The sequence below is a fragment of the Archocentrus centrarchus genome, chromosome 14 (assembly GCF_007364275.1).
Source record: "Archocentrus centrarchus isolate MPI-CPG fArcCen1 chromosome 14, fArcCen1, whole genome shotgun sequence".
NCBI lineage: Eukaryota > Metazoa > Chordata > Actinopteri > Cichliformes > Cichlidae > Archocentrus > Archocentrus centrarchus.
In genome coordinates, this window is record NC_044359.1 from 23,110,379 (window position 1) to 23,137,341 (window position 26,963).

Here is a 26,963-nt window from a genome sequence, read left to right on the forward strand (position 1 = left end):
TTACAGTTGCTTTCCAGCAGGTTGAGAAGAGAATAGATTCTTAACAAGAGAGACTGAAAGCTTTGGTCCTGCAGGGCTATGCACACCTAATGAATGTTGCATGTAAAGTCTGTGTGTGCACACGTGTGCGACTGTTAATATTTTGTGAGTTCAAACCAAATGCTTTGCACACCATTGCATGTTCAAAAGCGGATGTCAGTGTGTGCGTACTGGTGCAGTGCAGCAGTGCAAATAGTCTGTTCTAATGACGGCAATAATCAGTGGGAAAAAGCCTACTGGAGACTAAAGACAGGATAAAAGAAAGGAAGGAAAAAAAGACACTCTAAGATATATTTCAAGCCTGTGACTTCAGCTTTCTTGCTTTTGTATTCCAGTTGCCTCTTTTTTATTTCTACATCCAGAGGTCTAGACCTTAATGGTTTTAAGTGTCTTTTCCCCCTCTAAAAATAGTAAAAAATACACCATGTATCTTCTATTTGTGGGCAGGTCACTGGAAAAAAGGAGCTCAAGGAGTAGAGTGGAACAGGAAAGGACAGTGGAAGGGAAACAAAGGTAAAAATGGCTAACCTTGACTGTGTGTGTATTGTACACAGCTTTTATTACACTTCAATGGCTTCCATTATCCATCCAGTGTTTCTAAAGAAAAACTCAAGTGAGTGAGTGTGGGTGATGTGGATTCACATTAATCAAAGACAGAGCAAGCACACATGAGATGTATCAGCACACATAAGAGAGAGACAGAGAAATGCAGTAGAGTTTTTTAATGAAGCTACTGTAGTAAACGGAGCAGCGCTGCGACACAGGATCCTCAGAGGAGTTAAACCCCAAGCAGGGCAATCTACATGACACCTGAAAAACTTTATTTCTACAATGAGCTTATCTTCAGAATAGATATATTTTCAGGATGCAAAACTGCACAAATTTCCATATGAACACAGTATGATTGTGGAAGCTGCTTCTCTGACGTGATTAAAGTCGTGACTAAAGCGTCTACTTTTTGCCAATTCTCTTGCTTTTACCAGTTCCACATATCTGTTAACCAGCCAACATGTCACAGATATTTAAATTTATAATTTTAAACCTGTTTTAAATGTATTTGGGAAATGGCATTTTACTCTCTCTCTCTAATATTCTCTGACTCAGTCAGGCATTAGATACATTACTTTTTATTCATTTGTTAGACGCTGTATGGGTAAAAAAAAAAAAATAGATGATTAAAAGTCCCAACCTTAATAAGAAAAAAAAAATCCAGGTACTGACACACCTTGCTTCACCCATTACCTTCCAACCAAAGCTGGGAGCTATGAATAATTCCATTTCATGGCTCAGCTTATATTTACAGAAGAACAAAAGAAAAACTGTGTTCAATTACCAAGGACAAATTTGAACTCATCTGGGTCATTTTGAACAAATTGAACTGGAACTAATTCCTTCCGAATGCGGCAATTGAACTAAATAAATAAATAAAATGGTGACTTGTTTGCTTTTTTCCCTATCAAATTAAAGTTGACCTCAACATGCTCTTATTATAACGCTCCACAGGCACGAGCCCACAGGAGCTGTGTAACTAGGGGGGGCAGTGGGAGAAGACGAATGTGGGCACAGCCACGCTAAAGTGTATTTGGCTCTGGAGACGAGGGAACATAATCCAACTGATAATTTAAAAAGTTAAAAATAATAAAAATAACAGAGTACACCATGTTTCCTCTCTAACCCTCTTTCATTTGTACCATTTCTCTCACTGTCCTCTCTTTCTGTCTTTCTCACCCATTTCAAAGGTGTAAATTGGACACAGACAATTGAACATTACTATCCTGGGAGGTAGCTGGCACCATCTGTTAAATGTCCGCCCCCAACATCACAGTGTACCACACAATGCACCCAAACATCCCAGTGCACCATGCTGCACATTTGTGTGGGCATGCACGTGTTGCTCTAAGTAAAGTGGGTGTAGCTACTGCATATTGTTTCACAAATAATGTTTTCTGGCTATGATTTTTAGTAGCAAGTATTGGAACAACAACAGGAAATTATTTTATTGTCCAAAATTTTAAAACCTCTCAAAGAAAAAAGGTTGTTACCATATCTCATATGCTGCATGCCTTCTATTACAAAGCTACATTACAATAAATAAATAAATAAACAATCTGTGTATGTTTAACTGTTAAATAAACATTTCATTTCCTCAGACCCCACTTTTATGCCGGATAGTACAAGCTTACTTACTTCCCACCAACAAAACGAGTTAAGATAATATGATTAGAGTTTAAACTATGGTCAAAAATGTTGATACAAACAAGCTGCCTTTGTAGCTGTACCTTTGGCTGGAACTTTTGTCAGGAGTCACCCACTAATTGTGTTCCACTTCTTGCCAAATGGCCGGCATTGTTCATGCACGATGGAAAGTTTATATAAATACTGAGCATTCACTGAATTCCACAAGATTCCCAACAAAAACCCAATTATTGGCCGGGGCTGGATTGTGATAGGTTTTCCACGCAAATAATGAGGCAGAATGCCTATGTGAATTTATGAAAAGCCTTAATGGTCCTCTCTCGCTTTTGCTCTCTCTTCCTCTAACACACATGGCTGATTAGCAGTTGGCATTTTGTCTTGGCCATGTGCTAAATGACAGCGGCAACATTACCATCTCAAAGATGCTCTCCTTGCCCAGTTAATGGTCAGGACACAATGGCTGCTCAAACACTTGATGGATCATTGAAGGATTATGTGATTTGGCTTTGAGCCTGTGCTGTATGGTCACATCATGCAAGTGTGCATGTGAATGCACGCGCATATGTGTCTGAGAGTGTGTATGTGAAACTGAGGAAGAGAGAAGAATTCTGTATCCTGTAGGTGTGGCCTCCTACAGACCTCTCAATGGGAGCAATAATGTCAAGGAGCTGCAATGTCATATCCATCAGAGCTGACTTTCTGTCAAGTCCAGACAAAGGTGTTGACACCTCAACACCACACAGTGAGTGAGTAGACCATTCAAATGTCAGTTACCTGACACATAGCCATGCTCTCATAGATGGGTGGCAACCCGTGATTGTCAGTTGGTAACACTAGAAAAAGGCCACTGCATATATAAAATCTAAAATAAATCCACAGAGGTTTAGTCAATGAATATGTTTCCATCCTCTGAGGCAAGCACTCAGTTGGTACAATCCCACCTGTCAACTGTAGCAAATCAGCCCTCATGAAAATGACAAGGTTATTGCTAAAGCACAATGGAGTCGCTTTTGGATTGTTAGGTGTGAGTTTGTCAAACTTCACCACTGTTTTCAGTATCTAATAAAAGTTATACTTCAGTTTATTGTTTCGAGAACTGAATTACAAAGTTTCACACCTTATGTGCAAAATTTCACACTACACCCACTAAATCTCTTACCATATCAGAAAAAAAAAGAACTGTATCTATCTATTCCACTATATGCATCAAGGACTCATCTAAATTCTACATTTATTCTATTGTATTTCTTTTAAGTGGTTTAAGTGGATAAAATGGAGCAAAGTGCAAACTTGTGCTGACTTGTGGTGCAGCCAGGGTTTGATGCACACTTCTAGTTCACGTGCACAGCCGTGGTGATGTTAAAATGCACTGTAGTAAATAATGTCTTCTCTTGACAAATGCTTTTTTAACTATTAACACAGTCTATTGGTGATCGATCAATTAGAGATAGAGGGAGAGAAAGAGAGGGATAGAGAGAGGGGAAAAGAATGAATTTTCCAAAAGCAGGAGTTTGGTTTGTGGAATAATCTCTGTAATCTTTCAATTACCTAAAGACAAATAAACTGTGATGGTTTGGCCAAGCAGGCAAGGACACAACAGACCACAGACAAGATGACCTGAGAAAGTCACTTCTCTACAAAAACACATACAGTAGCTCTTTGCACAGCTCTTTATCTGATGAAAATCTAAATAAAAACATGTTAAAGATTTTTCCTGACGGGATAAATTTAGGAAGCAGTGTTTAAAAAAGCTGAGCCGGTTCCTTTTGTTCTTATAAAGAAACAGCTTGTTTTCACTGTCCTTGAGCTCAGTTATTTCTGCACTGCTGATGATGATTTGTTTATTTTGTAAAGTTTTTAACCAGCTGCTGCTATATTTGCTATGGAGGAGGTTCAGTGTTTCAGATTAAAATTGTCTGTAAAAAAAATTTTTTTTCCTGGTGGTATACTCTCAAAAAAAAAAAAAAAAAATTCAGCTGAGGAAATATGGTTTATAGATAAACCTGATGAGTAGAATTATTCACACTTGTTTCTAATGGTGTTATATAACCCTTACACTATATGGCAGCTCACAGTTCACAGGCTGCATGGCGTTTTGATACAGAGACTTGAGACTGTCCTCTTTTGGAAAATAAACCAAAGCTCATGCAAGCTGCTGTCATAACCTGCAGCTATGCCTTTTTCTTTTGAACTTATGGTTGTTTTTTTTTTACAGTATGCAAAAGCTGAATATTCAACACTGTATTGCTTGCAGTACTTTGACTTTGTACTAAGCTGCAGTACTTAGAGCATAAACTAAACTTGGCTCTGTTACTGACATTATTATTGTTATTTTATACAAAATGTGTTTATAAACAATAAACATTGTTAAAAGTAGTTATTGTTATTACATTGTTATTACTATTTGTTTTTTCAGTGTGCTTTGTGAATTTTTTTGTCATCAAATTTTGGTGTTTTTTTTTTCTTCAGGTTTATAATTTTGGCATAATTTTAGTTTGACTCTACCGAACTACAGCTCAGAAACTGGCAACAAATTTTTACAAAAGTGATGATTTATGTAGTGATGATACATACTGACATGATTTGAAAGGTTGATATCCATAACCTTAGACAATGTTAAGAATAACACTGTCATAGAATTCATTTATTGGTATCATTGTCTCAAAATTTTGGGATTTTACCATTTTTACTGCCCAAGTACCTATTACAGCCTCATTCCAATTTTTCATTTTCCTTCTACTTTGTTCTTTCTTTATCACTATTTTTTAGTTCCCATCATTTTAGGCCAATAACAATGATAACTCCTTTCTCAGCTGTATATGCACTGTAAACCCAGATTTTGATTCCACTTAAAAATATTGAGTTCATATTACTTAAAATTGCCTAGAATGTGAACATTACTTGTTAATGCTGAGTAGACTGTACTTTTTGATGGTCTATCTTATTGTAATCATGTGTTTGAGTTCAAACAACTTAATATCATCAAGTTTTGCACCTGCTAAAAATCTAGTTTATACCAGTTTTAACAGGCTGGCTTAACACGCAGCTGCATGGTGGCATGATGGTTAGCAGTGCTACCTCACAGGTAGAATGCCATCTAGAAGGTTTGGGTTCAATTCTGGCTTGGCCCAGGCCTCTCGCTGTTTGGAATAGTAAACATTTGGTGTTTTTTTTGGTTTTTGTTCACAACGCTCTCTTGTATAGTTTTTTATTGTTCCATGGACAAATGTTATTTGTAAATGTTAATGTACCAGCATTCAGCAGGGCTGAGTTTTATCATGTTTATTTACCAAATTTTAAACAGGCACAGTTCAACACTGTAAAAAATATTTGTGTTACTGAGCAGCATGGTGGCATGGTGGTTAGCACTGCTGCCTCACAGCTGGAATAGCTATCTGATAGTATGGGTTCAATTCCACCTTAGCCCGGGAGTTTGTATGTTCTCCCTGTGTCTGTATGGGTTTCCTCCCACAATCTGAAGACATCCGGTTACTGGGGTTAGGTTAATTGGTCTCTCTAAATTGCCCACAGGTGTGAATGGTTGTCTGTGTCAGCCCTGCAACAGACCGGTGACCTGTACGGGGTGTACCCTGCATCTTACTGCCTTGTCAGCTAGGATACCATGAAAAGGATAGGGGGAATTGATTGATCAAAAGTCATTTTATATTTTCACGAACTATAAAAGATAAGTTTGGTCAATTAGAACATGCAATTTAGTTCAGTTGGAAATGGAGTAGTGCTTACTTAACAGGCTGAGTTAAATAAACTGTTTCATTACTTAAAAAATTTAAGGCAACGAATTACCTTGTTTTTTTTAAGTAGATTCAACTTATCCGGGTTTACAGTGTGGTGGTGAAGGCATAGCACATCTTCTTCTTTCTAGTTTTGTTAACTTAAAACCATGCAAAATTCTACTGGATCAAGGAGGGACAATTCAACATCTGCATAAGTATTTGTTAATATGTCTTTAACTGTTTTCCAAAATCTAATCATTCAAGACAAACCCAACATTTTGAGTGAAGATAAGCTTGTATTTGATAGCCTCATGAATCTTTAAGTACAGAAACTGGTGCCGTGTGGAACAACTTACATCGATATATGCATTTTACAGAATTGATCTGACACCTTATGATCATCATATAATATGAAGGGTAATTGTGCAAAACAGAGACGGAGTGCCCTACATGTATAGATTATTATGGAAGCCTATTTCAGTTATCAGTGACGCAGCAATGACAAAAATGAATGTGCAAATGTAACATAAAGAAATAAATACTGTTAACAAGTAAAGTGACATTATTTTGTCCTTGGTTTCTAACTCACATATGGAAGAACAAAACTGCTGTAAATCTCTCAAGCACAACTTCCAGCTTTAAATAGGAGTCAAGTAGCAGTTAAATAAATCCTTTTTTTTAAAGGTCCTTTAATATCTGCCATGTTTATTGCTGTCTGCTGCAGCTGAACTCAGGTGCGCTGTATGAACTGAGAAAGGTGAACCCATGTGAACCTAATCTAATGATATGAAGTCAGAATAGAGGAAAATAGACAGGAAATCATGTATTTAATATGGTTAAATGTCTGATTTTTGTTGGCATTTTCCTGCACTTCTCTAAAATGTCTTGTAAATAGTCAAATTACTTAAAAATACCAAGGAAACAAAGGGCAGAGCAACACGCATGTGTGGGTAATCTCTGATTATATAAGCTGTGAGATAGAAACATGAAAAAGTTCATGATAGTTATTTTTCCCATTGTGCAAAACAGGAAGAGACTTGGGCAGCTGCAAATTTCAATTGAGCTTGAAGATATTGGTTCTGTGTGTGTGTTTCTTTTTTTCAGTGTAGGAATAGGATAAACACCTTCAAAATTTAATTCCTCGAACTGACGGCTGGAATGGAAATGGAAAAAGACAGAGTCGCATATTTTAGTGTGACAGTAATTTTAAAACTGGAGGTCAAAACAGCATTCAGATTAGTCAGAGGGATATATCTTAGATATTCAATATTTGTTTCCAGCAGTGAAACTGTAAAATTAAGACCACTGATGAGTTACGTAAAATCTCCAATTCTCACTTGGCTCTGGTCTGACTTTACTTGCAAATAAATGAAAGCATAAATTACATAAAGTATAAAGCAATGTACTGTACAGTAAGAAGTATCTCAATGCAGTAAACAATCTGTTGAATTCAGGTACTTTGTGTCAGGGTTGAAATCAAATTTAACTGCTATTGGCTTAAAAAAGCCAACTTCAGAAAAGTCTGTTACACATAGTGACTACTTCTTTGGTTTTCTTTACCTAGTCAGTCTCCTGCCCCTTAGCTTACACCATGGGGAAAAGGTTGATTTATAGAGGTAGAGAACAGAAAAAAAATAGAAAAGTGCATTACTTATTTATTATCTCTTAATTTTGTTAGTTCTTGGGGCTATATACTTTAATGTGCAGCATTTTGGTCAACTTTGTATGTTTAAATGTGCCATATAAATAAACTTGACCTTGACTTGACCCATGCACTGAGTTATTCCTTAACCCAGCTGTAAAAATCAGTAAAAAAAAAAAAAAAAAAAAATCAGTAAAGAGTAAGCTTTAGTAAACTGTAGTCATTTCTTTTTTTTTTTTTTAAATGTGCAGAGAAAAGGATGTATAAGGCATGTGGTGCTAGTTGTTCAAGATATAAAATGGTAAAACAAAACAACTTAATAAGCCTTAGATTAGAATACAGCAAAAACATTTTAACTCAAATGAACTAAAACTGAATTAAAACAATTTAATATCTTAAACATCTCTGCTACTTTTACTACTGAACAAGCCACAAGTGACCTGTGGAAAAAACTGACTGTCTACTTGGACATTTATGGCACCGTTGCCCTCAAAGAAGGACAACTGAAGACCACGATTAACTATCTTTCCTGTTTTAATGGATGTAGTAACCTCCTACATCAGCATGCTTCCACTTAGACCCATCAGCACACTTCCACTTAGACCTGCCTGTTAGTCTCAGTTGGCTGCTCCTTCCTCCCCTAGGAAAAAACTCCATAAAACACAAGACATTTATTTAGGGGAATACACACATGCATGTGCATCCATGCATGCCAAATGCACACACATAAACACAGAGACCCACACACACATGTGTGCAAATGAAGACAGACATTCCGCCACAGAGAAATAGAGATTTTTGAATTCATTTCTGTCTTAGCAAGAGCAGCGTCATTCAAAACTGGCTGTTACCTCACCCACCGATAGGTGCAGAGGTCTGTCTGTCTGTCTGCCCACCAGCCTGTCTGTCCATTAGCAGGATGACAGAAAATTATGGATGTATTTCAATGAAAATTTCTGGAGTTGTTGAAGGTGGTACAAGGAACAATTGATTACATTTTGGTGGTGATCCGGTCAAAGGGCAAGGTCATTTTAAAAGGTTTTGAACCAAAACTGATTAAACTTCATGGAAATATTCCTTAGGGGCCCAAGAACATATGATTTCATTTTCAAGGTCAAAAGGTCAAGGTCACCAAACAATTTCAACAATTTAAAAAAATCCCTAACTCATCATTTGCAAAGCTTTAAAATTCATATCTCAATGAACGTTTCATCTATTGTGATGAAATTTGGCACTTTGATAATTCATTGTCTTTTTCCTATTTTAAATTAAAACACAATAATGCAAAGTGAACTACAAACACTACACATAAATCACGTGCACACACATCTTGGCAAATGTTTGTTTTTCTTTTTTTCATTTCTTTTTTTTTTAGAGGACGCAATTAGGGTACATAAACTGAATAAAATATATCCAGACTATGTATGCTCATGTGGAATTTATTTTTTTTTTAAATATAAAATATTGGCTTTTAACAGGTTTTAAAAGCCAATAAAATACATTTCTAGTCTTTGTGATCTAGCAGTTTCTGGTGGAGTATGACCACATTGGGTGGTATCTATCACAGCGCTCTACTGAGTGCCCTTCTGGTTTGGTTTGTAAAGACAAATTTCAAATAATGTCAAACTATATGTTTATGCTATGTTGTGGAAAATAGCATACGCATATAGTTTGAGGATATAAGTTATAATAGCAGAGAAGCACAAGACTGTTTCACAGTTAGGATTTGCTGAAAGGCCACATTTTGTCACAATCACACACATAAATACTGTCATCAGATGATTCTGCAAAATCATGCAAACTGTTCAAGGCATCTGAGCCCTGCAAACAGCTTTCAGCATTTAATTCCTGTTTTCTGATTACATAACTTGTAGTGCAAAGTACTGTAGGCAACCCCAAAACACATAGAATAATAATAATAACAACAACAACACAGTGTTGTTGTATCTGTTGCACAAAATCTTCAGTGGTAGCTTGTCTTGAGCTTGCATTGTAAATGCTGAAGAAAATCCTGCCTTTGAGTTGTATTGATTCCAGGGCTCCAGTCCACTGTGTGTATGCGAAAGCAGAAGCTTGTGTTTGTGTGGAGATGTGATTGTTTATATTGTTGTATATGTGTGTGCCCTCTGCATTGATCCCCCACTTTGTTCCAATTATCAGTAAGGTTAGAGCAACACAAGCATTACAGCAACACAGGCAACCACATCAGAGAATGGAGGTTTTAGGGAGTAGGAGGTAGAGAGGAGGAAGAAGAAGAAGATGCAAAGCTGAGGGAGAAAGCATGATGTAATAAATAAATATATATTTCAGGTTATTTCTGTGCACATTTTTTTCATGGTTAGAAGAGGACTCCTTAGGCAGCTTCTATACTGTACAAAAGAATGATATGTTCTCATCCGATGGTGAGTTATTCAATTGAGCAATATACATTTCTAATACACACTTCTGTCTCCCACTGTGTAAAATTTGAAAACATAAATAAATAAAATAAGTGAATAAATCTTTTGTTACACAGAAGAAAAACTAGCTATGCTTTCAGTCATTTGCAAATGTTTTTAAGAGCTTACTGATGACTTCAGCTTATTCTCTACAGAGCATCAGCTACAGCCACACACTATGACATTAACAAAGGGTTGCAGTTATGACTGCATTAGGGACTTTTTCAGTACGCATGAGAGACGGAGACAGTAAAAGTTCTCATTTCAAAATGCTTTGTTTTGAGGTTACAGAGCTCAAAGTATTCTTCAGCACAGTCAGCAAGCCTGAATTTTGTCTCAAAATTGTGATTTCCATAAAAATCACCCACATTTTTCTCATGAGATATTAGTTATTCATGCTTATATGCATGTGCCTTGGTCACTGGTCTTCTCTCCCGGTTGCTGATGGCCATCTGCAGTGTGGATTAGTACTGCTCCCCTATATTTGTGAGTGTATCGGACATATGTTGAGTGTGCAGCAATCAGCGGTCATGAATTACTCATAATCTCTGGGTCAACAGCACTGACATATAGAGTAGTTATTGATCACTTTCTCAGTTATGATAACTGGGCAACAATGGAGTTCATAACAAGATTCAGGACCACCAAAACTTAAAGAATCAAAAATGTAACCTTTAAGGTAGGCTATCAATTGGTGATTAAAAATTAAGCATTGCGCTATCCTTACAGGACTTACAGGAGCTACTCTGCCGTGGAAACCTGCCATGGAGCTCCTGATGCAGTTTTTGCAGTATAGGAGGTTTGGAACTCTGCAGTCATTGAGTCAGCAGAGCGTTGGCGACTTTTACACACTATGCGCCTCAGCACTCAGCGATCCCGCTCTGTAACGTTATGTGTTCTGCCACTTCATGGCTGAGGCTCCTAAATGCTTCCACTTTGCAGTAATACCACTTATAGATGATTGTGGAACATCTAGGAAGAAAGAAATGTCATTAACTGACGTGTTGCAATAGTGGCATCCTATTACAGTATCACGCTCAAATTCATTGCGCTCTTTAGAATAACCCATTTTTTCACAAATGTTTGTAAAGGCAGACTGCATGGCTAGGTGTTTGAATGGGACTCAGAGGTATAGTCTAATATTTTTGTTGATATAGTACATGTATAAATGAAGATTTATAAGCGTATACAAAGAAAAAGACAAAACTTAGTGCTATGAAACAAGGAAATGAGATGCATTTGTGCCTTGTGTGTGTGTGTGTGTGTGAGAGAGAAAATCTCCCTTGTGGTTTGAGCTGCATTGTTTGATTCCACTGATTCCACAGTAAGAGTCGCCAGGGGCTTGTTGCCAAGGTTCAGCCAATTGAATTAGGGATTTGCCGTTCCCTCCTCAGTCCAACCCTCCTGACCATTTCCTGTTTCTAGAGGTCCCTGAGGACCCTTCCTCTCCATTCAGCTGTAGACTGTAATTGTATTTAGGATGCCAGTGCAGAGCCCAGTGGAGTACACATCGAGGAGAGCGAGAGAGACAAAAAGAGATAGAAGCAGAGTCAAAAGAAGGCCTAAACATGGCCAGGGAAATAAAAGGAAGAAGAAGAATGGAGAAAGGGGAGATTCTTAAAGATGGATGTCCATAGAGGGGAGGGGTGGTTGTGGTGGTGGTGGTGGGGAAGAGAGATAGACTGACTTACCACCCATACAAATGGAAAACAAGGTCATTGTTCTCATTAGATTTGCAAGGCTGAATGACCTAGGCCTACTGGAGACAGTATGGCGTAAGTACTGCAGTACCCATGCTTAAAAGCAGGACTCTAATAGGCTATTATATGCAGACACATAGGGGCAGGAGCAAAATGATTTTCTTCACCCTCCACACAATCTGGAAGAGGTCCTTCTCATATTAACTATTATATTTCAAGTCTATGGAGTTAAAAATAGCTCCGAGTATGCCATTAGGCCATGTGGATTTTTAGATTAATATAATACATTAGAATCAAACAGCCACTGTGATAGCAATAGAATATTTTAGCCAAGTTCATTGATGAACTTTCTCCTGACTGTCTGGGAATCATGTTTGCATAATATCACAGTGTTAATAAATTCAGGTGTGAATTAATTCACTACATGGGAGCAATTATAACTGTGAGTTTAAATGACAATGCATTCCTAGCATTAACATAACCGCAGGTGTGGCACACTGGGGCCATCTGGCCTAAAGGGCTCCTTTACATTGATGCATCACGTGAGGTGAGGCGATACATCAATGTAAAGTGCCAAAACACCTTTTCCTGAAGTTTTTTTCTCTTAGAACCGCACACTGCCTGCTGCAGATGGAAACTGGACACAGAATTATGAATACCTGTGGTGGAACGTCACTGTCCTTATCAGTGTACTGTATGGTATTCATTGTGGTTTGTACTGGACGTCACTGCCATATCTGGTGTGACTTCTCACTGATGTCAGGATTTTGAATCAAGTTAGGCAGCAGACAGATGTGTAGACTAACGAATAGTGAAAGCGAACAATAGAGTTAATGTAACACATTCCGACCAAAGTCCAACCAAAGACCCAATAGCGCTCAGGCATAGTTGTTGGAGTCTATGAATGTGAGCTCAAACACCAATAAACACATTCACTTTGTTGCTCGACATCAAATAATTCTCATTCCAAAGCAAGTTAATGCACCTGCCTACTCTTTTTTTTTTTTGAGTGACATATCTCCCAGAAAATGAGGCTGAGTGCATTTTGATTGCACATTCTTCAGCTCTGACTCAAACCGTTACCTTGCAAATAACTTGTGAGGAGATCCAGCTTGACAGGCTAAGACACAGAAGTTCACACTTGCAGATATTATCCATTCAAAACTCAGTGCATATCTTTCAACACAATGATGCACTGTATCACTCTCACACATTTTTATCATAAACCACAGAGTTTGTGACTCTTCAAATTCAATAATTGCAGCTGTGTTTCTGTCCGTTGTGCCATTCTGCATGTGTCTGGCCAACTCTCTCTGTGGTTTCAACCCCTGGCTCAGATCCAATGGGACCATAAAGCTATCTTTGGTGGTGCCCAACAGTTTTGTCTGACATGTGTTGGTCAGGGTCTGTCCTTCTGTTGCACTGCTTGGATCAAAGGGGGAAGCTACTCCACCCATCTGTGTCACATTTAATTTATCACAGGCACGACAGGCCTTGCTTGCCTTGATTGTGAGGGCGTGACACAGATCCACATGTCTGCCCATAGACACGGCAGAGAGAAAGAAGCAGATATAATATGGCACAAGATGACAGAAAGCTGATTCAGGTAAATTGATGAAGTAGACACAGACGAATTAGGCATTAATATAGAACTGCAAAAACCAAAAGTGAAAGCATATGGCATTAGTGCCCTTCCACTCCTTCTCCATTGGTCTAATTCTTTCTCCCTCAACTAAAGATAAGAGCCCTCCTTGGTCTTGCTTTGATGACCAGGTGCTGGGCAGGTGGTATCGAGTGACAGGAGGTAGCTCTGCATGTGTGTGCATGTGTTTGTTTGTGTGATTGTATGTGTGTTGGTGTGATAGAGGAAAATCTATCCCTACAGTAATGAGAGAGGTGCCAACTGCTCTTCCATCTGGCATTGAAAAAAAACTTTCTCTTTTTCTCTTCCCTCCTTCCTTTCTCACCCCTACATTTCTTATCATCTGTTCATTTGCTTCTACTTCAGTATCATCCATTTTGACATTTTCGGATGATGTAAACACTCAACTGCCCACACGCACTTCATCCTAGCCCAACACATTAGACCTGAGAAATTCAAGCTACACCTCCCACTGAATTTGAAATGGGTACACCAGCTACTCATAAATGGAGCCAATTGGCAAAAACATCTGGTTACAAAATATCTGTGACTTGAATGTACTGTACTGTTGTTGTCCTTAGAATTTTTGCTTTTTGTCCCTCCGCAGAGAATATTTCAGATAAAATTCAGGAAAAAAAAAAAGAACTACTGCACAGCCCTTTTGCAGGCAACCTTTTGCAGTCACACAAAAACAAAACTATGCAAAAGCTTCCTCTGATGAGGCACACGTACACTACTCACTCAATTACCTCTGCTATGGTTATAGAAGGTCCGAAAGCAAATGCAGGAATGTCTAGATACTACAGATTAACGCTGATGCTAATGCAAAGGAATGATTTAATTATACATGAGAAGAAATATTCAGATTAACATAAAAATCCAATTTTCATTCTTAGGATTAAAGGATTGTTCTCACTATTATTATTCACTGCTAAACCAAAAAAAAAAACTGCTTATCAGGAGTATGAAGGCTTTTCCCTTTCAGAACACTGAAACCTACAGCCAACTGAAGGCTGGCTCACATGCAGCAAAGCATCACTGTGGATGCAGATGCAACGGGATTACAGTACATTTGTTGAAATCTTGCATAAACACTACAGCCAAATAAATGCAAAAACTTGGCGTGCAATCAGTCTTCTCTTTTCAAATTTAGGGTTCCAGCAAATGTGTCCATATTCATACAGGGGAATTACCTTTGAGAAATATGGACAAGTAATATGATTGTTTGAAAGCATAACAGCTACATACTGCTACACTTCTAAGCTTGATTCATAGGTCACATGGGCAGGTAGGAAGAACAAAAGAGAAGGTAACAAAGAAACAGGAAAAACAGCAAACACAGATACATGTAGAGCAAACAAAGTCCAAAAAGAATAATCCAAAGCAAAGTGCAAAGCACATGTAAAATAAAAAATAATATCAAGCATATGTTGTTCTCTCTCTCTGCACATTACCCAGCATTTTAAATGGGTCTAAATTATTGGTCACATTTTTCAAAAAATATGGCTCAAAGGACATGAATCATTCACCTTCAGTACTGACTGCACACTGTTCACCCAGGCACAATTAACTCCACACATAACCACCTTCTTGCTGCATTTCTCTCTCTCTCACCGACACGCACATGCAGACGAGCAGACAGGCACACAGTTATGCTTGCATACAACACACATTAATCGACTTTCCAGCTTTTTCCCAAGCTTTTTGAGTGACAGGGGCCGCCAGGGGAGATGGGTAATGATGAGGCAGCTGGCAAATGGGCTGATGGGTAATGAGGGACCAGGCGCTGGCAGCCGATGGTTAGATGCTGAATTAAACAGCATCTACTGTGTGCTATGTATATTCAATATGCTATTCACACTGTGACAATGTCAACACAGTGAAACCTGAAACATGAAATAAACTTCATACGTCACTTGTCACATTGTTAGTTTATATAAATGGTTAATCAGAAGCTTCCTATTCAAACAGAAGTGTTTTATAGTGTTTGCTACAGGATGTTCTGCAAGGGTTATACCAATCGTTTCATCCAGAAATGACTTAGAAAGCTAACAGCTGTGGCACGGCTGTATCTAGGATGATGCAAATTACACTTGAAGCAAAAGTAACTGATTACTGTTTTTCCACATCAGTTTGCTTTTCCAAGTGTTCCAGTTCACAACTTAACATCTTCTGAAGTCTATGAAATCTTTGTCAGTGTTTGGTGTGAAATACTGACTATGTCAACTGTGCTTCTGAATGCAGCACTCTCTTCATTATGTTTCACGTAAACACAAGCATACAATGTCTCATTATGACAAATCCGACAACTCTCCAAACTCACCATCTGTTTCTTGATCTAGCTTTTTAAGTTTTCTGACAATTATTTACCACCTATAACAATGTACCAATTGTCATGTCAACAGTTGGTATCAATATGACAACACCAAAAGAATTTGGTTTTGTCAATAATTTGCTGTGCTTATAACAATCAAAATTGCATAAAAAAAAGAAAGGAACATTTTTTAATTGGAGCATAGCAACAAGTCAGTTGCATATCCGTGGAGAGATGCATATACCTTTACAGGCTAGGCAACGGCACCCTGACTGCCATTAGGTATTGGGATGAAATCCTTGGACCCATTATCAGATCCTACACTGGTGCAGTTGGTCATGGATTCCTCCTGGTGCACGACAATCCTCGGCCTCATGTGGAGAGAGTATGAGGAATTGATACCATTGACTGGCCCCCCCACACTCGCCTGACCAAAGTCCAATAGAACACCTCTGGGACATGTTTATGTCCTTCTGACGCTGTCAGGTTGTACCTCAGACTCATACTTTTGTATTCTGTGACTACTGTCAATTCAAGTGACCATCAGTAGCTCACTGAGTATCAAAAGTACACAACAATAAATCACTGGTTTCTTTCTTTTATAAAAACTGGAGTAGAGTCCGCACACCAGAAATGGCTCCTGAACAACACCACACATGTGACTTTCCAACAGCTGCACAACGGTCTGAAGAAGGGCAGTTGTGCCCAAAATGTCACATGTGTGGTGATCTACATTAAAGTTGTTCAGGAGCCATTTCTGGTGTGCAGACACTACTTTAGTTTTTCTATGGTTGTTTTCATTTTCATTTTCCCAGATCGTGCGTGTCTTTCTTTCTAGTTTCTTTTTTATTTCTAACACATTTTTAGATGCACAGTTCACTTTCACTGATAGGACAGGTTTTTGCAGGGTTAGCAGAAAAGCCCTACACAAAGACTTTTAAGCTTAAACATCTCTCTGGGGTGTGGAAGCTTCTCTTTTAGCTCACTACCACAGTTAAACATTCAGTATCCTCCACAGAACACAGAATTGTCAAGTACAAAAAAACATTAACATTTGGCAAGCTGTACAACACAATTGTAGTCTCTAACCAGTATATGTGTGGTGGACTCAATGAGTGCAGTACACGATACATAAGAATCTGGACATTAAAATTGTTGGCTGGCAGTACAATTGTGTGTGTCAGATTAATTGTCCGTGTATAAATTGCAGCCAAATGCAATACCATTCACTGCAGTATTATGTCGCATTATGCAATGTAATACTGCTATCCGACATGCTAAATGAACTATAACCCTTTGTAGACATCAGGATTTAAAGCCATACCTTCATTGGCGGGACACATGCAGGTGGGTAACAGCTCCAGAACAGAAGGAAGATTTAATGCTTAGCTTTTCACACACTGGTCCATCAAACACTAAAGCAAGCTAGTTAAACTGGCAGCACAGGACTAATATTAGATCTTTTCATTGGACAGGATTTTACAGTGGTGGATGGTTAGATCTCATGAGGTAACACAAGGTGTATTTTTCCACACCTTGGGTAGTTAAAGAGATAAAGAGGTGGTGGCTGCTCTTGCCTTTGGCGCTTGGAGACAATGGCAGACATTGTCCATTTGGGATGCCATTAGAATGATGTATAGTACCAAGCTTTCTGCTGACAATAGCAGGGACCTTATATGTTCTCTGTTTATTATTGGCCATTACAGATATTTACTACAGCCACCATCAGTGGCTTGACCCTTGGAAGCTTTCCAGTAACCTCTAACTCCTAACTCTGACTCCACGGAGTGCCTCTTTTTAAAGATACCATTGTTAAAGAGATGCCTGCTGTCCTGCTTTTTTCTTGAGATGTACAAGATTGAAATGAATGGCAGTTTCTGCTTGAAGATCTGTAGCTATTATCGCTTGAACCTGGCACACCGTGCACACTCATAGGATTAGCTTTCAGCGCTTTCAGAAACATTCAACAGTGATTTCATTCCTTAATCATTTTTATGCCTGTAGGCACAACCTATTGGCACTTAAACACACCATAATTACCTTGAGTAGACAAGAAATAATGAGCAAACACATTGTTTATTTATATTCTAACTACTGGGCTTAATAGAATGGACAGTCAGACATGTTTTAAATGAAAACATTGTGTAGTTCAGGGGATTCTTGAATTACATCATGTGCACTGACATCACTGAACTTCATGTCTACTAAGTTTACACTTCCTGAGTTTGTCTTAGGAACTTTATAAGCCACACTACATTTAAAGTACTATAGAAGAAGGGTTCAAAGAGACTCTGGAAAGAGGTCACGAAAGAGTAACTCGCCTGCTAAAATTCTCATCATAAACAGCGGTAAAGTAAAATAAAGTAAATCCTGCTATATTGCGTAACTTGATCCACCCAAGATTTTGTCCACGACAGGGTCAACAATGATAGCATAGTATTCGGTTGCTTAAATGAGGTTTTTTTTTTATATGCTGAATGTCAATATTGCAACTTTCAGTAAAAAAAATGTTCAGCCTTTAGAAAATATTTACATGATCTCAGGACTCCAGTGGAGGGGAAAAGAGGGATTAATGACAAAAGCTATGCAGCTTTGAGAGGGAAATTGTAGAAGTGCCAGCAGAGTATTTGATGCTGTTTATATACTGGCAGTGGTTAAAATTCTGAATGATTGACCCTAATATCTTATATAATCACAATACAATTCTTATAAGAAATGACATATTAAATTTGAATAGAGAGGGTGATGGAGCTGGTATTACATATAAATGCCCCTATGGTTACCAATAGGTTTGGATTTAAAGAGGATCAGAACTTCTCTATCACAAATCCAATTGCTTTATATTACATTCAGCAAGAAAATGTAATCTTGGGCCTCCGTTTTACTCCTGAGGACTGAATATACAATAAACAGTATCACTAGAAAACTGTCAAGCAAAAATGTTTTGAACAAGTAGGGGACAGCGGATACAAGGGGATGTGAAACAAAGTCACACAACAGACTTGTGTCAGAGTAGAGGAAATTTTTCGCTTACCTGGTGATGAAACAACATCGGTCAGTTAGCAGTCAGGCCAGTGGGAGGAGGAAATGAAAGACAAAATGAGAAAAAAAAGAAAAGTTGAGTATGGACGATTGGTTCCTAAAAATGTCGAGCACAACAAAATTCTGTGCTTTGCAAAACTAAACAACCATTGCAACAAGAAAATAATGCATCCAATAAGTCATTTATTTCCGCTAGTGCTATTCTTGAAGTGGGCAACACAATTTTCTGCTGCTACTTTGCAATGCTGAGTTAAAAACAAATTCAAACAAAAAAAAAAAACATGTGCATTTGTGTGTGTCTATATGATGTCTGGCTCTGCAAAAAATTTTAACAAAGATAATTGATATATATGCCTGCACTCTGTTAGGGAGCTGGCTTTAAAGAGGCAATGGTGTGTATGTGCATAAGAGCCTATATAAAATAAGTATATACTGTATAGAAATCCTGTCTCTCATTAAGTGAAGTTCAAGGCTGGAGGCGGAAGAAAGAGTCACACATCGCAATTCCCAAAGCATCAAGGGGGGAAGCTTAAACGCTGAGAAAAAAAAAAAAACAAACTGCAGTGACACCCAGCCTTGATTGGTTGCTTTAACCGACTGGAGTGTGTCATATGCTGGCAACAGCTGTTGTGTTTAAGTCCATTAGTTTTTGGGGAATAATACATCTTAAATGAATTATGTTGTGTAAATGACTCGCTGATCTCCCCCGGATTCAAGAAGAGAGGGATGATAATCCACTCCGCCTCCCCCTTTCTTTGCACTCTCTCCCTTTGTTTACACTAAGCTGTGCCCCCGGAGGAAGGATAAGAGGGTTTATTGAGGGTTACTGAGTGTGATGTCATATACGCACGCACGGGCACAGTGCACGCGTGAACGCACACACGTATGCACATTCACTGAGGAGAAAGAATGGTTATAAATAGTATAATTAAAGAGTAAATGAAACAAATAATGTTTATGGAAAACTGGTTCTGTAGGCAGTTTCTCTACAGGTGAAGTCAATTAACAAACAAATCTTTATGTTTACACATCCTAAAACCTGCAACAACAAAATGATTCTCTATAAATCGTGCTGATTATCTAGGACTGCCATTAAAAACAGTCTTGGCAGCGCACCTCAACTCCATTTCCTCTGGAGAGAAATAGTTCCATTTAACAGATAATGTCATTTCCTTGTGTCATGCAGGACTATTGAAAAGCTGCAGTCGCAACCGGTTTTGTGATTGGATCGCAATGTTCCTCATTACAGCAAGATCGCATTGTGTGGCTTTTGAGCCAGCATTATCCAGAGCAAGTACGGTCAGGAGGTATTGCTTGTGTGTTTTGAGTGCAGCGTATGCAGCTGGCAGGTTCTGTCGGTTAATATAACAGTTGTCATAACAGGAGAGTGGACCAGGTATCTATCTCCAAGCCTGAACTAATGAAATGGAGCTGAACAGTACTTCTAAGACATCAAAAGTTAGCAAGACCGCTGGGTGCAGAGATTTTGAGTGGAAACTTTCCTAACAGTGCCTCTACTGCCATATGCCTCCCTTTGTCTTTTCCTCAGTTGGGAAGAAGAACTGACACTGGGGACCCTCTTCAGGGTGAACCGCAGGGGCAGAGACGTGACTAAAGCACTCTGCTGAAGCATGACTTTGAACCTGAGGCATGTTTAATGTCAAATGCTGTCAAAACTTGTAAATCAGCACTCAACATCAAAAGCAGTTTCTTGCACCATGTGTTTCTTGACCCCCAGACTGCAGTCGTGTGGTAGAAACAAAACAAAAATAACATTTGAATTCTTTACCTTTTTGTTGCAAACTTAAGGTGGACGCGCGTGCGTGCGCGCGCGCGCACACACACACACACACACACACACACACACACACACACACACACACACACACACACACACACACACACACACACACACACACACACACACATACTTATTGGCAAACCTTCTTTTGTGTTCTCTGACGACTCATAATGAATAACTAAATATAAAAGCTTTTCATATTACTATCAATATAATTGACAATATCATTTGGAATAATTATTTTACAGTAAGCCCATGTCAAGAAAAGTCTCCACTCAGACTTTTGGCCAGCATTTTGTTTTGAATGGCCAAATTCAGCCCTTCCATTGTGATAAGATTCTTATAGACACATTAGAAACAGAAATACCCAATTCTAAGCAGCAAGCACAAATATAACCACCAGAGACATCCAACTTGTCTCCAACTGTGCTGGAGAACTGATCTAATTAGTGCTGCTAAATACAGGTCGATGTTTGCCAGACTGGGGTAGAAAATGGTAACATAATAAATGATAATACAGGTAAGATATTTGTTAAAATACTGTACAGATCCACTTTTCGTGGCATAATTATGGTGCTGAAAGATGGAACACAAAAGCTCCATATAGCAGATTTGACAATTAAAAACAGGTGACCACTTGTCTACATTTTTTTTTTTCTGTGCAGTTGCCTGAGAAAAGTTAAAACTGCTATATTGGTCTCAAATTGCGGTGCCGCCTGCAGCTCATTAATTTAGGAATGTGTTGGTACTTAAGTTTTGAAATGGGATACTAAAACTAAGTGAAAATATGGCATTCATTAAATAATGATTCCCATATTGATGTTTTGAAACATCTGTTGTGTTTGCTCATCAGGCCTAGTGGAAGTTTGGTATTGAGTGTAATCAATAGCTTTCTAATTAGAAATCAACCAGGGGACAGCTGTTAGTCACTTAAAAGCGAAATACAATACAACCACCAGATGCTTTAGTGTGTGTGTTTGTGTGATCATCTGCGTGAACACTCTAGACAATGCAATTTTTCTGTTTTGTTTGCTGTGTTGTTTTGCATTTCCACAAGTAATTTTGCAAATGTCTGAGCTAGAGGTAAAACTTCTTATCAGCTGTCATAAACAAGCTGCACATTCTAGAGGCAACACTGTTTTTGAAGTTTTACTATTTAGCGAGAGAGAAAATAAAATTGCTTGAACTTGCTAGCAAGCTGTTTATCTGTTTACTTGCACTGATTGTAACTACGGTTAGAAAAGCCGTGGCGGAGTCCAACTCCCGCTGGGAATAGGTCTGACTTACTGCCAGCAGACGCGCTCTCATTATGGTTCTACAGGGGCTGAATGGCCCATAACAACAGGACAGGGACCCCATACTCGTGAAGCACCACCCCAACAGGATGCCCTCAGGAACACGGTGGAATGTCTTCTCCAAGTCCACAAAATACAGCCTGGGAAAACCCCCACACACCTGCACCCTGTATCAATTTAAAAAAAAAATATAACTCCAATTCTGAAAGTGTTGGGAAGCCATGTGAAATGTAAATAAAAACAGAAAGTAATCCCTTACAAATATCATAAACCTGTATTCTAATCACAATAGAACATCGAAAACACATCAAATGTTTAAACTTAGAAAATGTACCACATTAAAAACAATATTAGCTCATTTTGAATCTGATGGTAGGAACATGTCTCAAAAAAGTGGTACTAAAATAAACAGCTGGAGGAACATTTTGTAACTAATTAGGTTAATTAGCAAGAGGTCAGTAACATCTTAGAGAGGCAGCATTTCTCAGAAGTAAAGATGGGCAGAGGTTCAATCTAAAAAAAAAATAAAATAACTGTCTAGAAATGGAACAATTTCAGAATAATGTTACTGAATGTAAAACCATGAAGACTTTAAATATCTCGTCATCTTCAGTACATAAATTGATCAAATGTTTCAGAGAATCTGGAGAAATCTCTGTGTGGAAGGGTCAAGGCTGAAAATTAGTATCCAATGCCCGTGATCTTCATGCCCCTCAGGTGGCACCGCATCAAAAACAGGCACGATTCTGTCAGGGAAATCACCGCAGAGGCTCAGGAACACTTCCAGAAATCACCGTCTGTGAACACAGTTCACCGTGCCATCCACACATGCAGGTCAAAGCTCTATCACGCAAAGAAGAAACCATATGTGAACATGATCCAGAAATGCTGCCATTTTCTCTGGGCCAAAGCTCGTTTAAAATGCACTGAGGCAAAGTGAAAAACTGTTTTCTGGTCAGAATGAGTGAAATTTGAAATCCTTTCTGGAAGACATCAACGCTGCATCCTCCAGACTAAAGAGGAGAGGCTTGTTATCAGCGCTCATTCAAAAAGCCTGCATCTCTGATGGTATGAAACTGGCAGCATGCACATCTGGAAAGGCACCGTCATTAATGAAAGGTATATACGGGCTTTAGAGCAACATACATCCCCATCTTCTTTAGTAGAAGAGTCCGGATGCTGAACTAACATGCCTGCTGTTAAAAAAAAAATCCAGCAACTGCGCTCCTCAGTTCCCAGACATTTACGGACTGTTGTTAAAAGAAGAGGGGATGCTACATTGGTAAACATGGCCATCCCAACTCTTTGAGATATATTACTGCCATCAAATTCAAAATTAGCCAGTATTTTTTTCTTAAAAATGATATGTTTTCTCAGTTTAAACATTTGATATGTTTTCGATATTCTGTTGTGAACAAAATATTGGTTTGTGTAATTTAAATTTCATTGCATTCTGTTGTTATTTATATTTTACACAGCATACTAACTTTTTTGGAATTAGCATTATAAATATATAAACAGATTGTTCATTTATTTTGTGACCTAGGCTCCAAAAAGCTGCATAAAAAACTCACACAGGTGCTCACAAATATACACACAGCAGCATGAACAGCTCATATGCAGATCAAAATTCAGGCAACCATTCCTCACATAATACACACATTTATTAGTGAGCATGTGTTAAAAAACACAATAAAAACAGAAAGAAAAAAAAAAGTTAAGTTGCCACTAACAGGTTAAATGTCATCATAAAATTGTACAGACTAATTTATATATTATTATATATATTATTAAAAAAAGGTTACTTATACATTTCAGAAAAAAAAAAAAAACACTTTTACCAATACACTTTTATTATCACGTTAATTATCTCCACTAATAGCAGCTTTAAAGGTGGCATCATTGTAATTGATCTAAACGTGCTGTATCAGCAGACAAAAGCGCATCAACAAAGATTTCTTGAGCACTTTCTCATTGCTGGACTTGAGTGTGGTGTACAGATGGTCTCTGTTAGGATTTTAAATTCATACTTGCAGCGGCTTTCAGGCGAGGAATCTGCCAACATCTAAGCTGAACTAAAGAGAATCATTTCAATTGAGGATTTGTTGTTCTACATTAAGAAGGTTATCAGTCAAATGGAGTGTTATATATTCCAGTTTTCTCCAAAAGAATCCTCTCTGGAATATCAGTTGTGCTCCAGTCAAATTTTGAATGTTGCAATTTTAAGTGCTTAAAGATGACAAAGTTTGATTAAACTTTGACTTTCCTTTTGTGTTCCTGCAGCTTTGACTGTGTAATCTTAGTTTTGTAACATATTTATTCTTTATTAGAGCCAGTGATGACTTTAGCAGCCAGTCCTGAAAGGGTTTTATATTAATTTATATATAATTCAATTCAGTGTTGAAAGTTTACCAAATATATTACAGGACTTTTTATCTTCCATTTTGTGATATCAAGTTCTGCACATGCTGTCCATGCTACTGTGTGCACATTGCCCATTTTGGACACCAAAACCCTGTCATGAAATACAGCTTCTACTCTGGCAGTCAGTAGGCAATATGCGACAGTTGGCAAGAGAGGTGGGAGTACCTGAACTTGGACCTGTTACAAGTTAATAATATTTCTGAGAAATACTGAAAATGAATAAACAGATAATTTAACCATGTAAGGGCTGTATTGCCTACTAAACGTGACATATTGCTCACTTTATCTTTGTTGAACAAAGTTGTTTTAGTCTGCTTGTTACTGAATTGTTAGATTTTGTTTTAATGTTGAATGTCTAATATTACTGCTTTGCAGTTGTGTGCCTCTGCCAAAACGTCAATTGCAGTTTCCATTTCAGTTTCTGTCAAAATTTCACCTTTTTACTTTGGCTATAAAAACTATAATTTTTATCCAATTTGTGTGGAATGTTGTAATAATTATCATATGGATTCTTTTGTCATGGCCACAGGTCAGAGTGTCCTTCAACTTTAACCGCCAACCACACAAATATCTATGTATCCATCTATCCTAGCATGCACATCGTTTTATGGTACACGTCTCTCTGTAGACAGAAGTGAACAAATATGCATGCACGCACGCACACACACACACACACACACACACACACACACACACACACACACACACACACACACACACACACACACACACACACACACACACACACACACACACTTCTATTCATGCTTTTTTCTTACATCTATTGTGTCTGTACAGAGTTCTGTCTGACAACTTAAAAATATCTAAAACACAGAGTGAAGCGACTTTTTTGCCATACCAATTTGCACCATACAAAATGCCAATCGAAATAATTGAGGCATTTGATTTAAGGTTTGTTATAGGTGGTAGTTTCCTTTGTGATTTCAAGCTGAAAAGTAGTAATTAGTGTCTGCGGTGCTGTCACGGTACACAGAAAGGGGTTGACAAAATTGCATATTTAGACACAGCAGGGAACCCCAACATCTTACTTTTTGCCCATTTTCTTTAAGTTAATTTTTTTTCCTTTTATTCAGACTTGCAGTTGTATACCAGAACTCTGTAGAGTTCTGGTATACAACTGGTGTAATGTTTTAGAAGTTCTACTGGTTTTGAAAAGTAATAAGAGTAAAACGCCACAGCACGAGGTCACACACACTGAAGCATACCTTGGGAATCATTTGCCTTGGTGCAGCTCCACAGTTCATCCGCTCTCTTAATAAGTCGCCCCTCCACTTCTGATTAGCTGCCCCCACATACAGAATGTTTTGGACAGAAGACGCCCATGTTAGGAGGATCCCTTCTCAATACATCATACAGAGCCAAGGGTAGGGCAATATATCGGTTGTACTGGCTGGTTGTAATTTCATGCATGACAGGAATTTTTCCCATATTGCTATACCAGTGAACAGACAACATGCTCACCTTGGCTCTTTGGGGGTGCTTAAATGTGTTATATTATTGGCTACCAAGAGCTTTATGAAAAGTATTGAGAGGGGACCTGTATTAACTGCACACCCTTTTTAACTCATGGTTCTAATCATAAAATGCAAAACCTAATATAAGACAATTAAAGATCCCCAACTAACTGTCTTCATCAGGGTGAATCTCATAGTACACATTAATTTGTGAAACCAAGACAATTTGTAAGAGTAACAACTGCACATTTACAGCCAAATGGCATTGTGGGTAATTCTAAATAGCACAAGAGTCCATTAACAGCTGGGAGGGGTTCCAATATTACATTTAAGAAAAGTAAAGACAAATGAATGGTAGAGAAAAAGAGGCCAGAGATGCACAACAATAACGTGGCCAAGAGAAGAGTTACAGTATGAAGCTGTGTGGTGTTTAGAAAATAGATTTATATTTTGCTTCCATGCCAAACTTTTACTGTGGACAGGGCTCAGACAGCTCAGATGCAGACACAGAGACAGAGACAGAGACAGGGAACCACGTGAGGCACGTAAGGTGTTAGTGAACCCTAATAGGTGCTTTTCCTGATGACAGAACACTAGCAACAAAAAGTGGCATTACACCTAACGGAAACGCATAACAGGCAGCCTGATAATGACTTCCTGTGGCAAATACTTAATTTCTGTTAACAAAGCTAGATTATTTAGTTAAAGGAGATTATTTATTGTTTTGGTTGGTTGTATTTTTTTATCTAATTTTTTTTAATGTTTATATTAAAAATGTCTTATATTCTATATACTGAGCTATCGTAAAGTTATATAAAGACCCACTTGTGCAGAAATAATATAATACCATAGTATACAATGAATTAGTGTAAGAATTGTAAGAAAAAGAGTTGTTGTCTCATTAAAAACTAAATACTCTTGCATCCAACATCAGCAAACATATTTTATGAACCCAAAAATGCAAAAATACACAAACAAACAACTGGCATCCTGCATCCTGAATAGTGCCTCTGCCTTTCACATGTGTGCAAAGAGTCACAAAACGGAGAGTTATGTTATCCTCTCCTGTGACTGCAGCCTTGCAGGCATGTGTTAGTGGTAATGTGACAAAAGAGATCGTGTAGTGTGATAGACAGTGTGAGGCTGTGTGCAGCTTATGGAGGGTGACTGACCAGGAGCTGACCCGGAGCTTAACGAAAGAACAAAGAGGAGACCAATATT

The 26,963-nt window shown here is 38.2% G+C and overlaps 1 protein-coding gene across 2 annotated transcripts in view; it reads right to left on the reverse strand.

The window, feature by feature from the left end:
• The window catches only part of LOC115791776 (cell adhesion molecule 2-like), a 224,573-nt gene that overhangs the window by 90,871 nt on the left and 106,739 nt on the right, over positions 1 to 26,963 (reverse strand). The window lies entirely within an intron of this gene.